This window comes from Hydra vulgaris, chromosome 12 (assembly GCF_038396675.1).
Source record: "Hydra vulgaris chromosome 12, alternate assembly HydraT2T_AEP".
NCBI lineage: Eukaryota > Metazoa > Cnidaria > Hydrozoa > Anthoathecata > Hydridae > Hydra > Hydra vulgaris.
The window spans coordinates 24832515-24851361 of record NC_088931.1 but is presented as its reverse complement, the minus strand read 5'-3'; the positions used below and the strand labels follow the sequence as shown (position 1 = coordinate 24851361).

At 27.9% G+C, this 18847-nt stretch overlaps 1 long non-coding RNA gene across 1 annotated transcript; it reads right to left on the bottom strand.

Annotated features, from left to right (window-relative positions):
* Positions 1 to 1483: 1483 nt before the first annotated feature.
* On the bottom strand, positions 1484 to 18065 carry LOC124808230 (uncharacterized). Its single transcript, XR_010642314.1, has 3 exons — positions 17948 to 18065; positions 10013 to 10147; positions 1484 to 1623 (listed from the first exon to the last, which is right to left on the bottom strand). It is a non-coding gene; the product is annotated as an uncharacterized LOC124808230 (long non-coding RNA).
* Between the last annotated feature and the right edge of the window lie 782 nt (positions 18066 to 18847).

Sequence of the window (18847 nt, the reverse complement as noted above, 5' to 3'; positions counted from 1 at the left end):
CTAACAATTTTACATCTGCAGTGACTCGATAAGCTGATGGCTTGAAGTGTGAAGTTCAACCGAAATAAAAATCAATTAGTAATTGCATTTTTTTGCAATTTGTTGAAATCCCTATCTTGATGAATCGTCAGCCGAGAACCAATAGACCAATTGTTGAATATTTGTTGATAGTAATCAGAAAAAAAACAAAATGTGGCCTCTTGGCTCTCGGCTGACGAAATGGTAACACTCTTACTGAGTTCCATAGTTTACGCCTTCTCGGATTATCATTCACAACTAAACTAAAATAAAACTAAATATACAAGCAACTGCAAAGTTAGCATCAGTTAAAATTGACTCTTTTCATGCTTGCCCTTTCCTTACACCCAACTCCATTGTCAATTATATATTTGTATATATTGGATTGGAAAAATTTTTCTGTAAAATGTGTAGAAAATTATCCCGTTTTGTATTTTAGCTGAATAGTATATAAACATAGATATTAATTTGATAAATTTTTGGCGCTTACATTTCTTTTAAAAGAGGTTAAACATGGGTAAGTTTGTTTTTACGATGTATTGTTCTAGAAGCATGTTTTTGTGCTTCCCAAGCTACGTTTGTATAGGTAAGATAACTATGCATAAAGGAAAATTAAATAAGTTTTAAATGGTTTAAATTTTAGAAGTTCAACAAGATTTATAGCGTTAACGGCGTTTATGTGGTTTGTCCGTGAAAAAATTTCGTTAATAACCATTTCAAGAAATTTAATTGTTTTGGTTCTTTCAATTTGTTTGTAATCAATACTTAATGAGGGAAGAATTGACGGGAGTGCTTTTTTTGTTGCTTTGAGTATTTTTTATGCTTTTAAATAATAACTTATTAGTACCGAAGCATGGATGTTGAAGCTCTACTTAATGATTTACGAATTGGCCGTAAAACTTAAATTGAACTTTACCACCTTCCAATTTGACTACCATTAACTTTTGCTTTAAAAAATTTCTGCTGGGTTTCCTTTCATTTTTTTTTTGAATACATTTTACTTTTATCGGCATCTTAGTAAATCTTTTATAAAAGATCCTAGTTTTAAAATTTATTACACTTATCATTTTTTCTACCATATTATGTTTTATTTTTGTTTTTTCAACCATTTTGAATGGCAGTTGCAACTAACTTTATTTTAATTTATACGGTATGTGCGTTGCTTTGCATTTTAAAAATATTTTCCCGGGCAAAAAGAAAACTAAAATAATTTTATTTTTAAAATTTTTTTACAATAAGAAAATAAATTACGTATAAAAATCATTCAAAATAAAAAAATCATCCGAAATAAAAATTTTTTAAAATTTCGTGGCGTTTTTTCTATAGTTAAACATTGTTGTGTTAAATATTAAGTTAAAATAAAAAAAAAAGAAATACAAAAAAAAAAGCAACAACAAACAAACAAATAACAATAAGTAATTTTACTTTTTCATTATTTAGCTTGCTATTAAGTTTGATAACTCTTGCTTTGATACATTGAAATTTCTTTAATTTTGAAATAATTTCGATATTTCAAACATAAAGTATTTACTTCTGCTTTTTTAAAAACGAAATCCCGTATTAACCAATTTTTTAAATCAATTTCTCCTTGATGGCGATCAATAACTAAAACAATAGAAAAATCATGTGTATCATAGGTATCATAGGTATCATTGGTATCATAGGTATCATAGGTATCATAATACCTAAAAGTATTAAAAGTAAATAATTTCAAAGTCTTAATTATGCGTTAAAGTTGCCCATTTAGCGGCAATGCGTTAAAGTTGCCCAAAAGCAAAAAATCTTTCAAGAGTTACACTTAACAATTAAAAAAGTGAAAAATTTTAAGTAGAATTTTCAACTTTTAATCTTATTTGAAAATTCAACTCCTAAATTTTAGAATTTATTAATTCTTTAAAATCTATAAATAACATTCTACTCAAAAATGTATGTAAAACACATGTCATAAAAACCATTGCTGAAGTTTGATAAGAATTTCGTACGTGCATGAAACTAGCGTTTCTTCATCTTCAGACATCTCTGATGTCACGCTGAAATAGCCTGCTGCCAGGGGTTTCAGTACATACATCAACTATCTTGAAGTCTGCTGCTGCAAAGCTAAATCAACTGAGGGTTTGGCATGGGCAGTAGTCTTTTTTGGTCTAAATGAATCTTCATATTATTTTGATAATGATTTATCCTCAATTTCATATAATAATAAAAAAATATTAACAAACCTTGGGATTTATCTCCAAACTCTTTGCAGAAGTTCAATATTTGCTCTGAGAAGTTGAGTGAACAAAATTTATTAAATGGTAAGTTTTAATTGAAAAGTCTTTTGTCTGATGATTGGAAATCTTTACTCATAGCTTTAACTTTTACAATTTTTTAAAGACTTTTTCATATATTACAGTCAAAAAGGCTTTTTCATATATTATGGTCAAAAAGACTTTTTCATATATTATGGTCAAAAAGGCTTTTTCATATATTATGGTCAAAAAGGGTTTTTCATATATTATGGTCAAAAAGACTTTTTCATATATTACAGTCAAAAAGGCTTTTTCATATATTATGGTCAAAAAGACTTTTTCATATATTATGGCCAAAAGACTTTTTCATATATTGTTGTTGAAAAGTCAGAGTGTTAATGAACATTTTATTGTGCAATAATCAACATATCAAAGCTTATACCAACTTTAAAATCCATTTGAAACCAACTCTTAGCAAAGAAAACGTAATATTCATATGAGTTTAAAGTTTTAACAGTTGCTGATAATTCATTATTGTTCATTATATAAACGTTTATTTAGATTTATCAATAAACTAAGGTAATATTTTTATAGATGATATTATTTTCGATTTATAGATGATAAAATTTTTTTTAAAAATTTTCAAAAGTTATGTTATTATTAATACTCTGAATAAAAAATATTTAAAAGAAATTATTTACAAACATTGTTTTAATATGAATTTTTTTATTTTACAGTACAGTCTGTATCTCAAACGTAAACGAGAATTGTTTTGTGTCAGAGCTAAAAATTGAGCGGACGCCAGCGAATTCCATAATTTATAAAAAAATATTGAATCCATCAGCAAGTACACATTTTTATCGTTAAAAATGTTGCCCTTCTTTGATGGTTTTTATTATTAATTTAAGTCTAGATTGTATATATCATTTACTAAGAACGGTTTTTAAAGATGGCCTAACTTTAAAATTAAGCTATGCAAAGAGAGGACAAAAATTGGAATAGAAGAAATGTTGATTGCTTATGTTGCTATTAATAAGTGGTTTAGAAAAGTTATTTTTTTCAGTTTCAATTGTGCATTACATAATTACTTTCAATTGGTTATGTTTCTTTGGTGGATAACTAAACAAACAATTAATTTTTTCCAGAAGCTGTGAAGTCAAATAGCCTAGGCAGGCATGCAGTAGAGATGATGGAAGAAAAGCTGATAGTCGTGGGCACCAAATATCGTTAGCTAAATACGATTCAATCACAATTATATCAGTCAATATCGAAACTACTCCATAAATTTTAAAGGGAATTTTTTATTTAAAACTTAATGTGTTAGTTTTTAGTTTATGTTTGGAGTTTGCAATATGTATATTTAGCCGAGAAATTATGTAAATTTAATAAATAGGTTCTTATACTTGTATCATACATTTTTGTTTTTATTTCTCTTTAAATTTCAATGTAGCGATGCAAATCATCTATTTGTAACAACGATCTAATGTTGCATAAAACGTTGGGTTGATTTACAACATTTGTAGTTGAATTCATACAATATTGTTGAATTTATTAATTTGTTAAATACATAGGATATTGGGCCAATGTTGTATACAACGTTGGATTAACGTTGGATCAATGTTGAATACAGCATTGGGCCAATGCCTAAACAATGATCAAACCTGCATTGGGCTAAAATCGAATTTCAACGTTGGACCAATGTATCGCTATGCTTTGGCCCAACGTTGGGTTAATGTAAGCTTGCTATCTGGGAGATTAAGTTTTTTATATTTTTTTTAAGGACGATTTTTGATTATAAACTTTTATTTGGCAAGTTTTAAATCACCTTTAAAAAGTGAAATTTAATATTCAATATATATATATATATATATATATATATATATATATATATATATATATATATATATATATATATATATATATATATATATATGTATGTATATATATAAACATTATTGTTATATATAATTTGCTTCTCTTAGGTAAGTTGTCTTCGCCGCAATTAAAGAGACCTGCCCAAACATAGAATCAATTTAACGTCATAACTAAGGCGTTTCTCTATCTTTAAACTTTTAAAAGTTTTTAAAACTTGAATTTAACTAAACTCCACACAAACGACAGCAACTGTATTTTTGTGTAAAATTTAAAAGCAAACATCGTTTGTATTGATTAAATACATCAATGCAGTAAAGTTTTTGTAGCATTCTGAAAATTCTTTTGCAACTGCAAAGGTTAGTTGGCGCAATTAAAGTTTGTAGTTCAGTTATTAAATTAATTTACGAACTTTTTGTCAAGGGCTAGATGCTTTATCAAATTCCTTTGATGTGTTATCTTGATCAAGACTCATTTTTAAAAATGATTTTTCACCATAGCTTCCAAGCATGATAAGATAATATGTCAATTTTCCATTTTAAGCAAAATATGATTATTTCTTTTAAATTATCTAAATTAAAAATATTTTTTCTATATTTTAGGAATAAAATATGTTCTCCGTTACTGTGTCATGTTCTTTTAAAAAAGATAACTTTTGACAACGTAAAGATTTTAGAAAGTTTCTTTTCTTCTGCTGCTAATTTTTCTGCAAAACATGGCTCTACAGTTTCAAACCTGATAATATATTGAAAGTAGATGGTGTTTAAAAATCCAATATCGTGCTCTGTTCTGTTTCCAATATCATGCATGTTCCGGCTGAACTGGATGTCTATGGTTCGAAGCCAACTCTGGTTATGTAATCATCATTGGTAAGGAAGGAGGCGTGAATTTCCTAGTTAAACGCTATTCCGCGGTGCTCTGTGATAAAACTGTAAGAACATCTTTTAGCATCTAAAAAAAAAGAGGAAGAAAATATCTTAATTTTGTGTTGTTTTTATGCGAAAAAACTACAACCTGACCTGTTATGGAATCAAGTGTGAATCTATTGCGCAAGGTTTTATCATTGAGATTTCGAGCTGTGATGAACTCGACCAATGTCATGTTGCCCAAAATAAGAGCTGCTTCAAACCGCATAAAAATAGGTGATTTATTGGCGTCGTATCTCAACATCGTGTTACAAAATTTTTTTTAGTGTGTTAAACTGCAATGGGTAACAACACATGACGAAAAACTGTTTATTTGCAAAGAACTTATCTCTGTAGTAAATCTTTTGGTGTTTCAAATGTGGTGACAATGGACACGTGGCTTCAAGAGGATTAAAAATGTATAGAAACAAGTGCAGGAGCAAGAGATTTGTGTAACCTTGCTTCTGAACAACAATGAAATCAGCGTATTATCTATTATTCGTTTAAAGGTTAATGGTAGTTATGAAATAATAATAAAATAAAAAAAATAATAAAAAAAAATGAGGAGTCTCCTTGATAGTCAAGGAGTGCGTATTACAAGCTGTTTATCAATCCTAAAGGAAACGTATTTGTGGAAAGAAACCACTGAACGATAAAAAGAATAGCAAAATTCAAAATATACAGTTATTAAATTGATATCAAGAAAGCAAAAATACTTGGAACTGACAATATAGTTTGGTTGAAGCCACCTAATGCAAAGTACCATACCAAGTGAAAAGCCAGCGACAATAATCTCATTGCATAAAAAATTTTAGAAGTAGATAGCGTTCCTCGTCTCCTGTAAAGCATTAAACCTTGGTATTAAACTTATATATTATGCCTTATTTCTGACGCGGTAATAGATAATGGAAAAAATTGTGAAGAGATTGTGGAAAACCATAAAGAAAAAATTAAAGGTGTTAACGAAGCAAGTGAAGTGCACATTGAAGTCGAAAGTAGTCTTCAAGAAACAGACGTGTCTTTGCAACGAAATGCTCGAGAGCAATGCATTCCTAAAAAATATTTTGATTACTAATTGTATGACTCTTGAGAGTCAAGAAGAAGTGTGGAAATATTACTTAAAATGTTAAAGTCCATAATTGTTGTTACTACGGTTTAAAGTATAATTTCTAATATGTTTATGCTGGTTTTAGCGTAATTTTTGAGGTAGGTGAATTATTATAAATTTTCACCAGAATTTTTTGGAGACTAACTCTCATTAAGTTGAAAAAAAGAAAACGTCTTAATTAATAATAAAAGAAATTTAGCCTCGTGTTTATGCCTGAGTAATACAGTTTATTAAATAAGAATTGATTAAAGTATATCAAAAAAATACCTTAAAAATTATAAGAAACAACTTAAAACATTAAAAATATCTTAACATTTTATATTTAAATATTTGACATTTTATTAGTAATTTTATTCTTGTCGCCAGAATCATATAAAAATTGCAATATAAATATAATACAATACAAGTTGTTTAAATCAAAATAACATTCTAAAAAATTTAAAAGAATAAATGGTATTTTAGTATATGAAATTTCAAAATAAATTTGATATAATAAATTAAAAATTTATCTCAAAAATGTTTAAATATATTATCAATTTAAAAAATAATAGTCTTTAACTTATTTTTAAAAACTGGAAAAGAGATTGACAAATCAACATTGGACTAAACAATTTTATTCCGAAAATAAGGTGCTTGTTAAGTTATACAAAATTGATTTAACTTTGTTTGACAAAAAAGTACGCTAAATTTGCTATAAGTTTGCAAACTATATTTATTCTTTGCTTTAGGGCGCATAGATCTTTAAAAACATTTAATAATGAGTTATTCATACAACAAAACGTAAAACATAACATTATAAATGTTAAATTCACGTTTTAACATTTTTAACATATTTAAAAACGTTTTAACATATTTAAAAACATTCATGTTTTTAAATAAAGATTTCGTATTTGAAAAATATATTATAAACGTTGCATGTTTCTGATTGTGATAACGACGTCGTAACTTACTTTTACCTGTACTCCCCAAGCAATATTAGCATAGTTTATAAAGCTATGAATAATTGAGTAGTGTAGTTGTTTTAAATTATTTTTATTTATATAAGTTCTAGCCTTATATAGGGTTCCAATGTTTTTTGCAACTTTTGTTGATATATAATCAATATGAGTTTTCTATGACAGATTTTTATCGAGATAAATACTAAGGAGCTTAATAATAGAATCTTCTTTAACTTCTACTTTATCGATAAAAAGTTAAGGTAAATCTTTTGGCAAAAGAAGTTTTTTTTGTTGTGGAGCGGAAAAGAATCCGTTTTGTTTTGTCAATATTTAAGGTTAATTTATTGCATTTGAACCAAGTAGAAATTTTTATAAGTTCCTTATTAATATAAAAAAAAAATTTGTTTATGTCTTTGTCTGATGAAAATAAATTAGTATCGTCAGCAAACATGATGTTCATAAGACCAGAAGCTTTATTTAAAACATTAACATATACTAAAAAAAGGGAGTCAACCGATGATAGAACCGAGGATACCGAGGATAGAACCGAGGATAGAACCGAGGATAGAACCGAGGATAGAACCGAGGATAGAACCGATGATAGAACCCTGTTAAAATTCTTCTGATGAAATAGTTCTTATTTTACTTATATAACTAAACAACAAAAAGAAAAATTGTTGGAAATTATATCAACAACAAAAAAAATTATCATTTTATCAATTAGTTTTTTTTACATAAATTATATATTAAACTATTTTTTTTTTATATATTGGTATCACTCTTATTTCTTCTTTATTTGCCTTGACTGTTTAATTTATTTTGCATCGTTTAACATAACTAAACAATAAACTAAACGAATAATTCATTTTGAATCATATATACTTTTATTAAAGAAGGTATGTTACGCTGTTACAGTCAAATGAGCACATAACAGACAAATGGTTGAACAATATTCGGTGCCTAAAATAAACCGATTAAGACTAAAAAATACATGGTTTCAAAGCCCTATACAGCTTGAGAAACAATAAATGCATTGCAACAAATTTTTGCTGTCGTAATGAAAAAAATCAAAGTGATCGAAACGTTTTGGAAACATTTTGAAATGGATCGAAATGTTTCGACACTTTGAAACAATGAGGGGAGGGGGGCATAGCTCTAAAAACCTAATACATAATTTATAAACTCCCCGTAGTATAAACATTTATTAAAAGAAAAAATCCTATTTTGATGGCTTAAGAAGATGAGCTAAAAATATTTAACAAAACTCATCGAAGTTTTGATTGGGCTTTACAATGTTTGAATAAATCAATTATTTTTTTAATGAAAAAAGTTGTAAAATCTTTTACAATTATCAGTAAGTTCGCATAAATAATTTCATGCTGGTAGAAACAAAAATATTTTTAAAGTTTTGCACAAGTATTTTTTAATGGATACATAAAAAGTACAATAATTTCTTAATGAATATTATGTATGAAAACTAATAATGAATTAACATAAGCTAATATTCCCATTCAGTCGCAAGTTTGCAAAGATATTAACAAATAGAGTTTAGTGTTTTCATTATACTTTTAAAAACAATAGAAACAATTGCCATCAAAAGATATCGGATGGTTTTGCCAATAAAATGTTAAATGTGATTGCCCTAAAATTTTAATTTTTGTATTTAAAGTAATAGAAGAAAATTATGAAAATAAAAACTGTTTACTTGTGTTGATTTTTGTGCGAATCTAATGTTGTAAACCAAGTTAGAAATTGAACTAAGTAGATGGAATAATAGCAATGCAACCAACTAATCGGATTGTTACAAGTATTTTGAATTGCAACCAATTAGTCGTATTGTAATAAACTACTCGAATTAAACCAATTAGGTACTCAATTTGTAAAAACACAAATAAATAAATGAAAAGCCATCTTTAAAAAATGAGATTTTCGGCCAATGACATTTAACATTTTATTGGCAACACTATCTGATATCTTTTGATGGCAAAATGGCAATAATGATAAAAAAGCTTTTAAATGTATTAAATAATGTTATTTCATTATATAAAATTTATAAAAATTAGTTCAATTTCCGTGTTGCAACATATATAGGTGTTTTTGTACCATATACATTAGTTGTTGTACCATATACATTAGTTGTTGCACCATATACATTAGTTGTTGCACCATATACATTAGTCGTTGCACCATATACATTAGTTGTTGCACCATATACATTAGTTGTTGCACCATATACATTAGTTGTTACACCATATACATTAGTTATTGCACCATATACATTAGTTATTGCACCATATACATTAGTTATTGCACCATATACATTAGTTGTTGTACTATATACATTAGTTGTTGCACCATAGACATTAGTTTTTGCACCATATACATTAGTTATTGCACCATATACATTAGTTATTGCACCATATACATTAGTTGTTGCACCATATGCATTAGTTGTTGCACCATATACATTAGTGGGATTGCAACACTTTTATTAGTTAGGTTTGAACATATATATTTAACTTTTGTGGTATGAGTTTTACAGCTAACTAAAACTTAAATTTTGTTAAATTTAAAATAGCAAATCTTTAAACATACTCATTGAACAAAAAAATTGTTTTCTCCACACAACCAATAAAATTTATTACGTTAAACTCTATAATTTTTAAAATTCAAGTTCATTGTTTTAATTTGTGCTTTCTCTCTGTTTTGACATTAAAAGTACAATTTTAAGTTACAAATAAGTTAACAACATACATAGCTACACTACTGTACCTGTCGATACGTTGCAAATATTATTAACTTCTATATATAATTATAAAACTACAGAGAAAGATTTTTTTACTTAAAAATTACACGTCTAATATGACTGCCATTATTATAAAATTTTTTAATAAAAACTGTATTAGAAGATAGTTACAGCAAAGTTGAAACACTAAAAAATACCTTGATATGTCAAATCACAATATTTATAAAATAAAACAGGTGTTGTTGGGTTCCAAGTCATCGTACTATAATTATCAAAATCTTCGTTAAACAAACAAAGTACGGGAGACGTGCATTCGTGAAACAACCAACTCACTATTTAAGATAACATAATTTAATTAGCTCAAATTTTTTATTTATTTCAAAAAAAATGCATTAATGACGCAGCGATCTATATTGCAGCATAGATCGCCTTTATTTGTGTCAAAATTAAAACTTTATTTCATACAGTTTATAAAAGGCATAAAATATTACCTATATTGATAAAATTTTTATCTGTAAAAATACCTGAGAGTTATGTAATTTGATTTTTGCATAGAATTTTTTATATAGATATTTTTAAGAGCGACTTTCTGTAAGAATCTTTCTTGTAAAAATACAAATTGTTATTAGTGACCTCCTATAAATTGATAATTTTTTAATGTGTTGCAACTATTTCTACTAAAAGCGTTATACTATTTTTTTTTTTTTTTTATATAAAAAATTTATTAGTTCTCTAGATATTGGACTTAAACTAGTAAAATAAAGTAAACATTTTGGCTGTCTAAATATCATATTTCAAAAGTACGCATAGGTTGATATCTTGTCATTTTTGACCTTCATTTTCACCCATAGCCACAAGCATCCCATAATTTTTTATCATAAATCATTATCTAGTATAGCATCTAAAACTAAAAATAAACTTAAAAAAAACTCAAAAACGGAGTTAGTGTCGATTATTGCAACTCATAATGGCTTTTTATCTTTTTCAGTTATTTACACAAAATAAACTTTTACTGTATAACCAGGTTTTTACCTCAAATTAGCTAAAGCCCTGGGTTTACAGTAAAAATTTATTTTTTAAAATGAGAGTTGGCCATTTATCTTTAATCGAACCTCAAAGTTTGAGAGATATTATTGACAAAATGGTGTCAAACGCATTTTCAAACTTAAAATTAGAACAACTCCCATACTTTTTCATGGTTGTTTCATTTCATTATTATATATTAGCTAGTTGAGACCTAAAAAAGTATAAAAATATGTGGTAGACAGATTGTCTAAATATCATGTTTCAAAAATACGCAAAAGTTGATTTTTTGTTCATTTCAATCTTTATTATCATTTGTAATCTTTGGTATTCAATAATAATTTTTTTTATTAAAAGTCTTCATCCGAAAAAGTACTTAAAATATAAAAATAGTCATAGGGAGCCAAATCTAAAAAGCTATTCATAAAATGAGCAGCCGTGGTGCAGTGGTAGCGCACTTGCCTTAGAAACAAAGGATCCATGGTTCAAACCTCACCTCTGTGTAAGTCTTGCAATATCGGTTAGGAAGGAGGCGTGAACTTCCAAATAAATGCTCACCCGCGGTGCTCTGTGATAAGACCGTTAGGACTTCTTGGGGTACCTAAACAGAATAAAAAAAAAAAAAGTTACGTTACGATATACAAGATGAAATTAGGGGGAAAGGGAAAGATGCATGAATTTTGCGACACTTTGTGACAAGAAAAGCAAGTTTCAAAAAACTCCAAAAACGTACGTAAAATACACAGCATCAGCTCTAAATTTTTTAGCTATTAAGGTGCTTCAAGGAAACTATCAGTCTAATCACAGAGCATCGCGGAGGAATATATAACTAGGAAGTTTTTCATGAAATCCAGTCCCCCATTTTCGCGTACTTTTTTTTAATTAATTAATTATCTTAGGATCCCTAAGAAGTCTTTACAGTCTTATCAAAAAGCACTGCGGTAAAGCATTTAAAAGGAAGTTCACGCCTCCTTCCTTATCGATGTAATTAAGCCCAGAGGTGGCGTCAAACCACGGATCTCTAGTTTCAGAGGCGGCGTCAAACCACGGATCTCTAGTTTCAGAGGTGGCGTCAAACCACGGATCTCTAGTTTCAGAGGCGCACTAACCACTACGCTACAGCTGCTCAACATAAACATTTTTTATTAAACTCCAAAAAATGATTTTACAAAATTTAAACTTTGAAGGGTAAAAATAATTTAACTTTGAAGGGTAGCATGACCAATCTTAAAATTGCAAAATTGATTTATCATGAATCTCTGATTTGGAAACTTCTCAAAATTAAGGCTTTATCTCAAAATTATTGTAGAGGAAATTTAGTTAAAAAAACTAACTTAAAATAGCTTAATTGAGATTTAGATTTCAGAAAAAGAAGGAAAAAACAAAGAGTAATGAAAGAAAAGATTACTGCCCCAGCTCAAATCCTCAATCGATGTAGCGGCTCTCATGAGACAGCAGGCTAAGATAGTCAATGTATCTACTCAGTGCTCGAAGTGGGAAAAGAAAGGTAGAGGGATGGTTTTTAATATTTTTTAATCACCATCCCACCTATCCTAAAATTATAGATTTCGCTTTTTGTGTAGATTAAATAAAAGAATTATAAATCCCTAGAGTATCCCTATAGTAAAAAACCTATATTAAAAAAACAACTTGAGGTCCGTTATATTCTTAAGAGACTGTCACCGTAAAATATTGAGTTGAGTTTCACATCAAACGTCATTAAGCAATCAAAAAACAATGGTATATTTAAACATTTTGTTTTTAAACAAGTCTTATTTTTTTGTATTTACCAATTTTTAAATAATTGAAAAAAAATTCGGTCAGAATATCTTCCAAAATGTTTCACTTTTATTTATAGACTTTAATGCCGGCGCTTCACAATTCCTAAAATTAGCATCGCAATATCCTTTCCCAAACCACTTAATGACATAATCCTTTGGATCGAAATGCGTAATTGGTGGACCTACTAATAAAATGAACATTAAACTCGACACAGTTTTTATTAATAAAGAGTTTCGCAAGGAAGATAAGATTATATTCATAGTAGAAAAAGAACGCTCACATTCAGCTGTTGAAACAATCAAGGTATTTATAGCAGTTCTCAGAGGCTGAAGATCATTAGGGGTTTTATTACAGTCACCAGTGGAAATGCATTCATGAAACCCTTGGACTGCCGTAATTTCACAAATATTTAAAGTTTTTGCTAATTTTCCTAATATCGTTATCTCCAAAGCATGGATCTTGGTCTGCAAACCATTCTGGCCTATCAAAAATTTGTAAATTTTTTATTAAATTATCGAATTTTTCTTTGTTTGGATCATTTTCTTTGTCTTGTAAAGATTTATGCGCAGCTCTAGTTGCAAACATTCTAGAATCAAGATTTTCACTTAGTTTACTAAAAAATTCATTTTGATTAATTTTAGAAACTTTTCCGATCTGTAGTTTGACGCCTTTAAATTCAAACTTTTCTGCTGCAAGCTGCGTTTGCAAATAATATTCACCTGAATTATTTCTCATTGAAATATATGGTATTTTAAGGAGATAAGCCGATGTGCATCAGTTAAAGAAGTTTGCCTATCTTGTAATTTTTTAGAAAGATGTTCTAGTTCTATTAAAGCATCTAGCATTAGTTGAGTATGAAATTGATATCACATAATTATAAGACCTGGATATTGGGCTCTATCTCCTTCATTACGCCTTAAATCCAATGAAGATTCCTGAAAGTGTTGATACAATGCTGCATAATTATTCCAAACAGCCATCACAGAACGAGCGCTAGACGACACCCATCTAGTGCCTAGAATTCGTCCAATGGAATTTAGTTTTACACTTAAAGCCATAGCAACAGTTTCCAGTTCTTTTTTGCAATGTGATAAACAGTGCGAATTATGCGGTAGGTAGTTTCGTGCTGATTGATCTGCAGTTTTGAACTAAACATCTCTATGGTGTTTTTTTTGGACTAAGAAATAATTTTACAAGCCTTTTCGTGTGCAACTGATAGTTTATGGCTTGAAAGCTCTTTCCTCATCGATTGTTGTTTTTTTTCTTTTGTTTCGCCATACTCCTTAACGTTGCCAAGCGTCCACTCGCTAGCCAAATTTATTCCTTGAGATTTTTCGGCACCTAAATTATTTGCTGACTTACAAACAGAACAACCAAAACCTGTTAATGAAACTGTCAACCAGTAAAATGTTTTTAATTTCTCCTTCCACTGTAAATCAGACCAGTAATCTGGAAAAATACCATCACATTGAGGAAAGGATTGGCAAGTTTCAATACTCAAAAAATCTGTCACTTCTTTATTTATTTCAGTGTCATTTTCCAAATTACTTTTAGAACTATCACTGCTTAACTTTTTTTTCCTTCCGCTTGCTAGCCATTTATCCATATTTATAATAAGTAAATTTTTTTTAAATCATAACATTTAATGTTGTAAATCTACTGTGTACTATATTTTATTTCACCAAAAAAACCTCTGATGATACTTTAACGAAAAAAAAAGCCAATGTCGCTTTTTGTTGCTTGGTATCTTTTTGTTTAAAATACAAAAGAAAAGACGCAATGCTTTATAATTATCGATTTAGTTTTTGAACTTTCTACCGCAAGTTTTTAAATAACAGCTGAGACTTTAGTTCATTTAAATTCGCATATTGCCGTAAACTTTAAAATTGTTTTTACAAGTTTATTTATAGGAGGAAAATAAAATAAAATTTCCATTAATTTATTATGTACCGGGATGGCATCCCACCTCAAAATATGCATTAAAAAAGGAGTGGGATGGTTTTCAAAATTTAAAAAGGTGACGGGATGGCATCCCGCCCCATCCCGCCTCACTTCGAGCACTGTATCTACTGAAACCTTGTTTTTTCAAACCATTTTTAATATTAGTTCTATCGAATCATTTTTTAAATTAATTAATTATTTTCATTTTGCTTAAATAAATTCATTTTTCGAGAAGTTCTCTTTTTTAGATATGCTTTCTCTTTTTTCGAGAAGTTTTTTAATCAAGATATACTTTCCCCTTTTTCGATAAGTTTTTTTTTTAATATACTTTGCCCTTTTGAAGCATAATATTTAGACAATCTGTATACAATACATTTTTTATACTTTTTCAGATCTCAACTGCTAATATATAATAATAAAATGAAATAACCATGGGAAAGTATGGACATTGTTCTAATTTTAAGTTTGAAAATGCGTTTAACACCTTTTTTTCAATAGTTTTAAAATATCTGTCAAACTTTGAGGTCTGATATCTAGAGAACAAATAAATGTTTTTAATAAATTAATTTAAATTTTGTTTTAGTATTGATTTTCTAGTATGAATAGTTCCTAACGAGCTCTGCCTCACTTTTATAGATGGCGGCTCTCAATAAAAAAAAAACTTAAGTCTGTAGCTTTTTTTCTTACTATTGCAATACCCCATATGTATTTTATAAAAATATGATAGATAAAAGGTCAATACTATATGGCCTAGTTCGTCAAGGTTCGTGTTTTGGAGTTATAGAAATTAGAGAGGGTTAAAACCAGGGCCGGCGCGAGTAGGTGTCACGTGTGAGGGGGGAGGGTGGAAGGGCTACCATTGCAACTTGCTGACTTATAAAAACAAAGTCCTCGTTTTGTAAAATTTGCCGACTGCCTTATTGACATTTGCCGACTGAATGTCTAAATTTTTTTATTTTGATATTTAAGTGCCCCAAAAAGTCCTAACGGTCTTGTCACAGAGCGCCGTGGAAGTGCATTTAACTCGGAGATTCACGCCTCCATCCTTACCGTGACTCAAATATATGTCTAGAGTTCGTTTCAAACCTAGAAATAAAATCTACTGCTTCTTATGCAAGCGCTCAAACCACTGCGCCACGGCCGCACAATTTTTTACCGACTACCTTGCACAAAATTTACCCACAAACTTGTCTGTAGAGTTTACATTTCTCGGCCTTTGAGAGATGAATCAATATTAAGAAAAAAACCAGTATGAGGTCACAAAAATTGCGTTAATTGACTATAACTCCGTTTTTGAGTTAGATTTTAATTTCTCATAAGCAGCTTGAGCAGCCGTAGCGCAGTTGTTAGCGCGCTTACCTCAGAAGCTAAAGATCATGGTTCAAACGCCACCTCTGGGCAAGTTTTATAACATCAGTAAGGAAGGAGGCGTGGACTTCCTTTTAAATGCTCTTCCGCGGTGCTCTGTGATAAGACCGTAAGGACTTATATGAACACCTAAAAGAAAAAAATGAAAAAAAAGGAATTGTTACTTTTTTAGGTACTATAGGGTAGATTATGAGCGTCTTAGACAAAAATTGGAATATTTAAAAAAATAATTATGCTGGATCCAAATTTTTTGTAAATAAACAATTTTTAGAGATCCCTACTCATGATCCACATTGTTTTTCAAACAAAAGTGGATTGGATTTTCAGCTGACATATTTTTCTTTATAAAAAAATAAATTTCATTATTTTACACCAAAATTTCGCGCCACAGATTTATTTATGCGTGATGATATTATTTTAACAACTCAAAAAATTTAACAGCGTTTTAATTAGAAAATAGGCTAATAAATGCATACAAATTTGCACTAATTGTACTGATTCCTGTTATCACCACATAAAGTTGATTTAAAAAATACAAAGCAACTTTAACTTCACTGCTTACATCTAAGAAATTTTTAAGTATGCTCATATTACCAAGATGCTCATATTACCCTAATCAATCTACCCTACTAGATAAAGATTTATGATGTAAAAACAATGGGGTACTTGTGGCTTTAGGTAAAAATGAAAGTCAAAAACCACAATCAATTTTTGCGTTCATTTAAAGGAAGACAGGTCAAAATGTTTACTTTACCTATTTTATACTTTTTAATTCTAAAATATGACCAATAAACAATAAACAGGTGAAATACCTATGAAAAATGTGTTTGTTCTATTTTCAAGTTTAAAAATACTTTAAAAATCTGTAATTATTAATTTTTTTTAGAAAAACATTTGCTATTTTTAAAAAAATAAAGAAAATATACAGTTTTTAAAACAAATTGTGTTTATACTTGAATATATGCCGTTTAGAATCGAAAGTTTGCCGAATTTTAACATTTCATAAATAAGTCATATTAAAATCGAAAAAATATATATATCAAAATCATATCACATATCAAAAAAATAAAAACAAAAAAAGCAAAAGGTCTGGACATATTTAACGCCATCTTTAAGAAAGGAGGCGTGAATACTTCTTATTTAAATGCTAATCCGCGGTGCTTTGTAACAAGACCGGTAGGTCTTCTTGGGGCACCAAAAACAAAAATTTAGAAAAAAAATTATGAAAGAAAAAATGTTCTATAAATTTTTTTATTAAGATAACGTGACCATTGCAGATTTAGAAAACGTTACAATTAATTGTAAAAATGAAAAAGAACGTAATACTAAAAAATTATCCAGTTAAAAATACTAATTTTATATATTAAAAAAAAATTGTTTTCGATAATAAATGAAGACATTTTTGCCATTTATTCTCGATTCCAAACTTCTAAAACTTAATTATCACTGTAGTAAATTGAAAATCTTGGTATTTAGCAAAAGTTTTTCAAAATTAAAAAAAAAAACTTGATTTTTAAACTTAAATTTTGAAATTACTTTGAAAATTATTTCATGTTGTTATGTTCCTTTACTGTACTCAATCCTCCTTGCTTAAAATGTTTTATTTTTATATATATATAATAAATAAAAATATTTTGAATAAATATTATTTATATATTTTGAAAAACATCTCGGCTTTAGACAATATGTTAATAAAACTAAAACAATTTGTAATTTATTTGTATTATTTAATTGTATTAACAAATTGTAATTTATTTAAAAATTTATTTAAAGCCTTATTAGGATTTTAGTTGTTAAGTCAATAATCAACAATAATTTCTCTTTACTATAATAATAATAATAATAACAATAATAATAATAATAACAATAATAATAATAATAATAATAACAATAATAATAATCATAATAATAGTATTCTTTGTATTTAAAAGAGGTACAAGTAAATAAATATTAAAAAAGTAAACTATTTTTTATAAAATAAATTACTTATGACGCCAAATAAAAGTCAATGTCCTCACCATCTAAGGTTAGAAATAAAATGATCACATTTAACAAAACCATTTTAATTGTAAAATGTGGAATAGTTACATTATTTAAAACTACAACTTTTTGTCGTTGAATGATATTTTACGCATGTTTTTTTTCTTATTTAAAGATTATTATCGCAGTTGCATGTAATAAATGTGTTTCGTATTGCTAGGTTACGTTGTTCGAAGAAATCTTAAATCAAAGGCTTATAAATATATATATATATATATATATATATATATATATATATATATATATATATATATATATATATATATATATATATATATATATATATATGTATATATATATATATGTATATATATATATATATATATATATATATATATATATACATATATATATATATATATATATATATATATATATATATATATATATATATATATATATATATATATATATATATATATATTTGGGTAGCACGTAAACAAGATTTTTAAGAAATGTTTGCTCTAAAACCTCTTATTAACAGACCAACAAGAGTAAGAACTGCGTCTGCTTCTTTAATAGATAATAAGATAACATTATAACAAATGATAATCTCCTAAAAAAGGTATTATGAAAAGTAACAATTTCTGACCCCCTATCTTTTTTTTAATAAATGTTGTTTCTAAAATAATACCACAACAAAAACACATCTGGCCTACAAAAGCTTCTTAATACCTGTAATATGTACACACACAAAAACTGTATAAAATTAAATGCTGACAAAACCGAGTTCTTGCTCACCGGAAAAAAGCAAATTAAAAACTGCACAATAACTCTCAACAACAAAAAAATAAAACTTCATGATAAACTTAATCACCTAGGTTTTACATGGGATACAAAAAGTTCACCTTTTGCCTCACTTAATAGTTTAAACATTG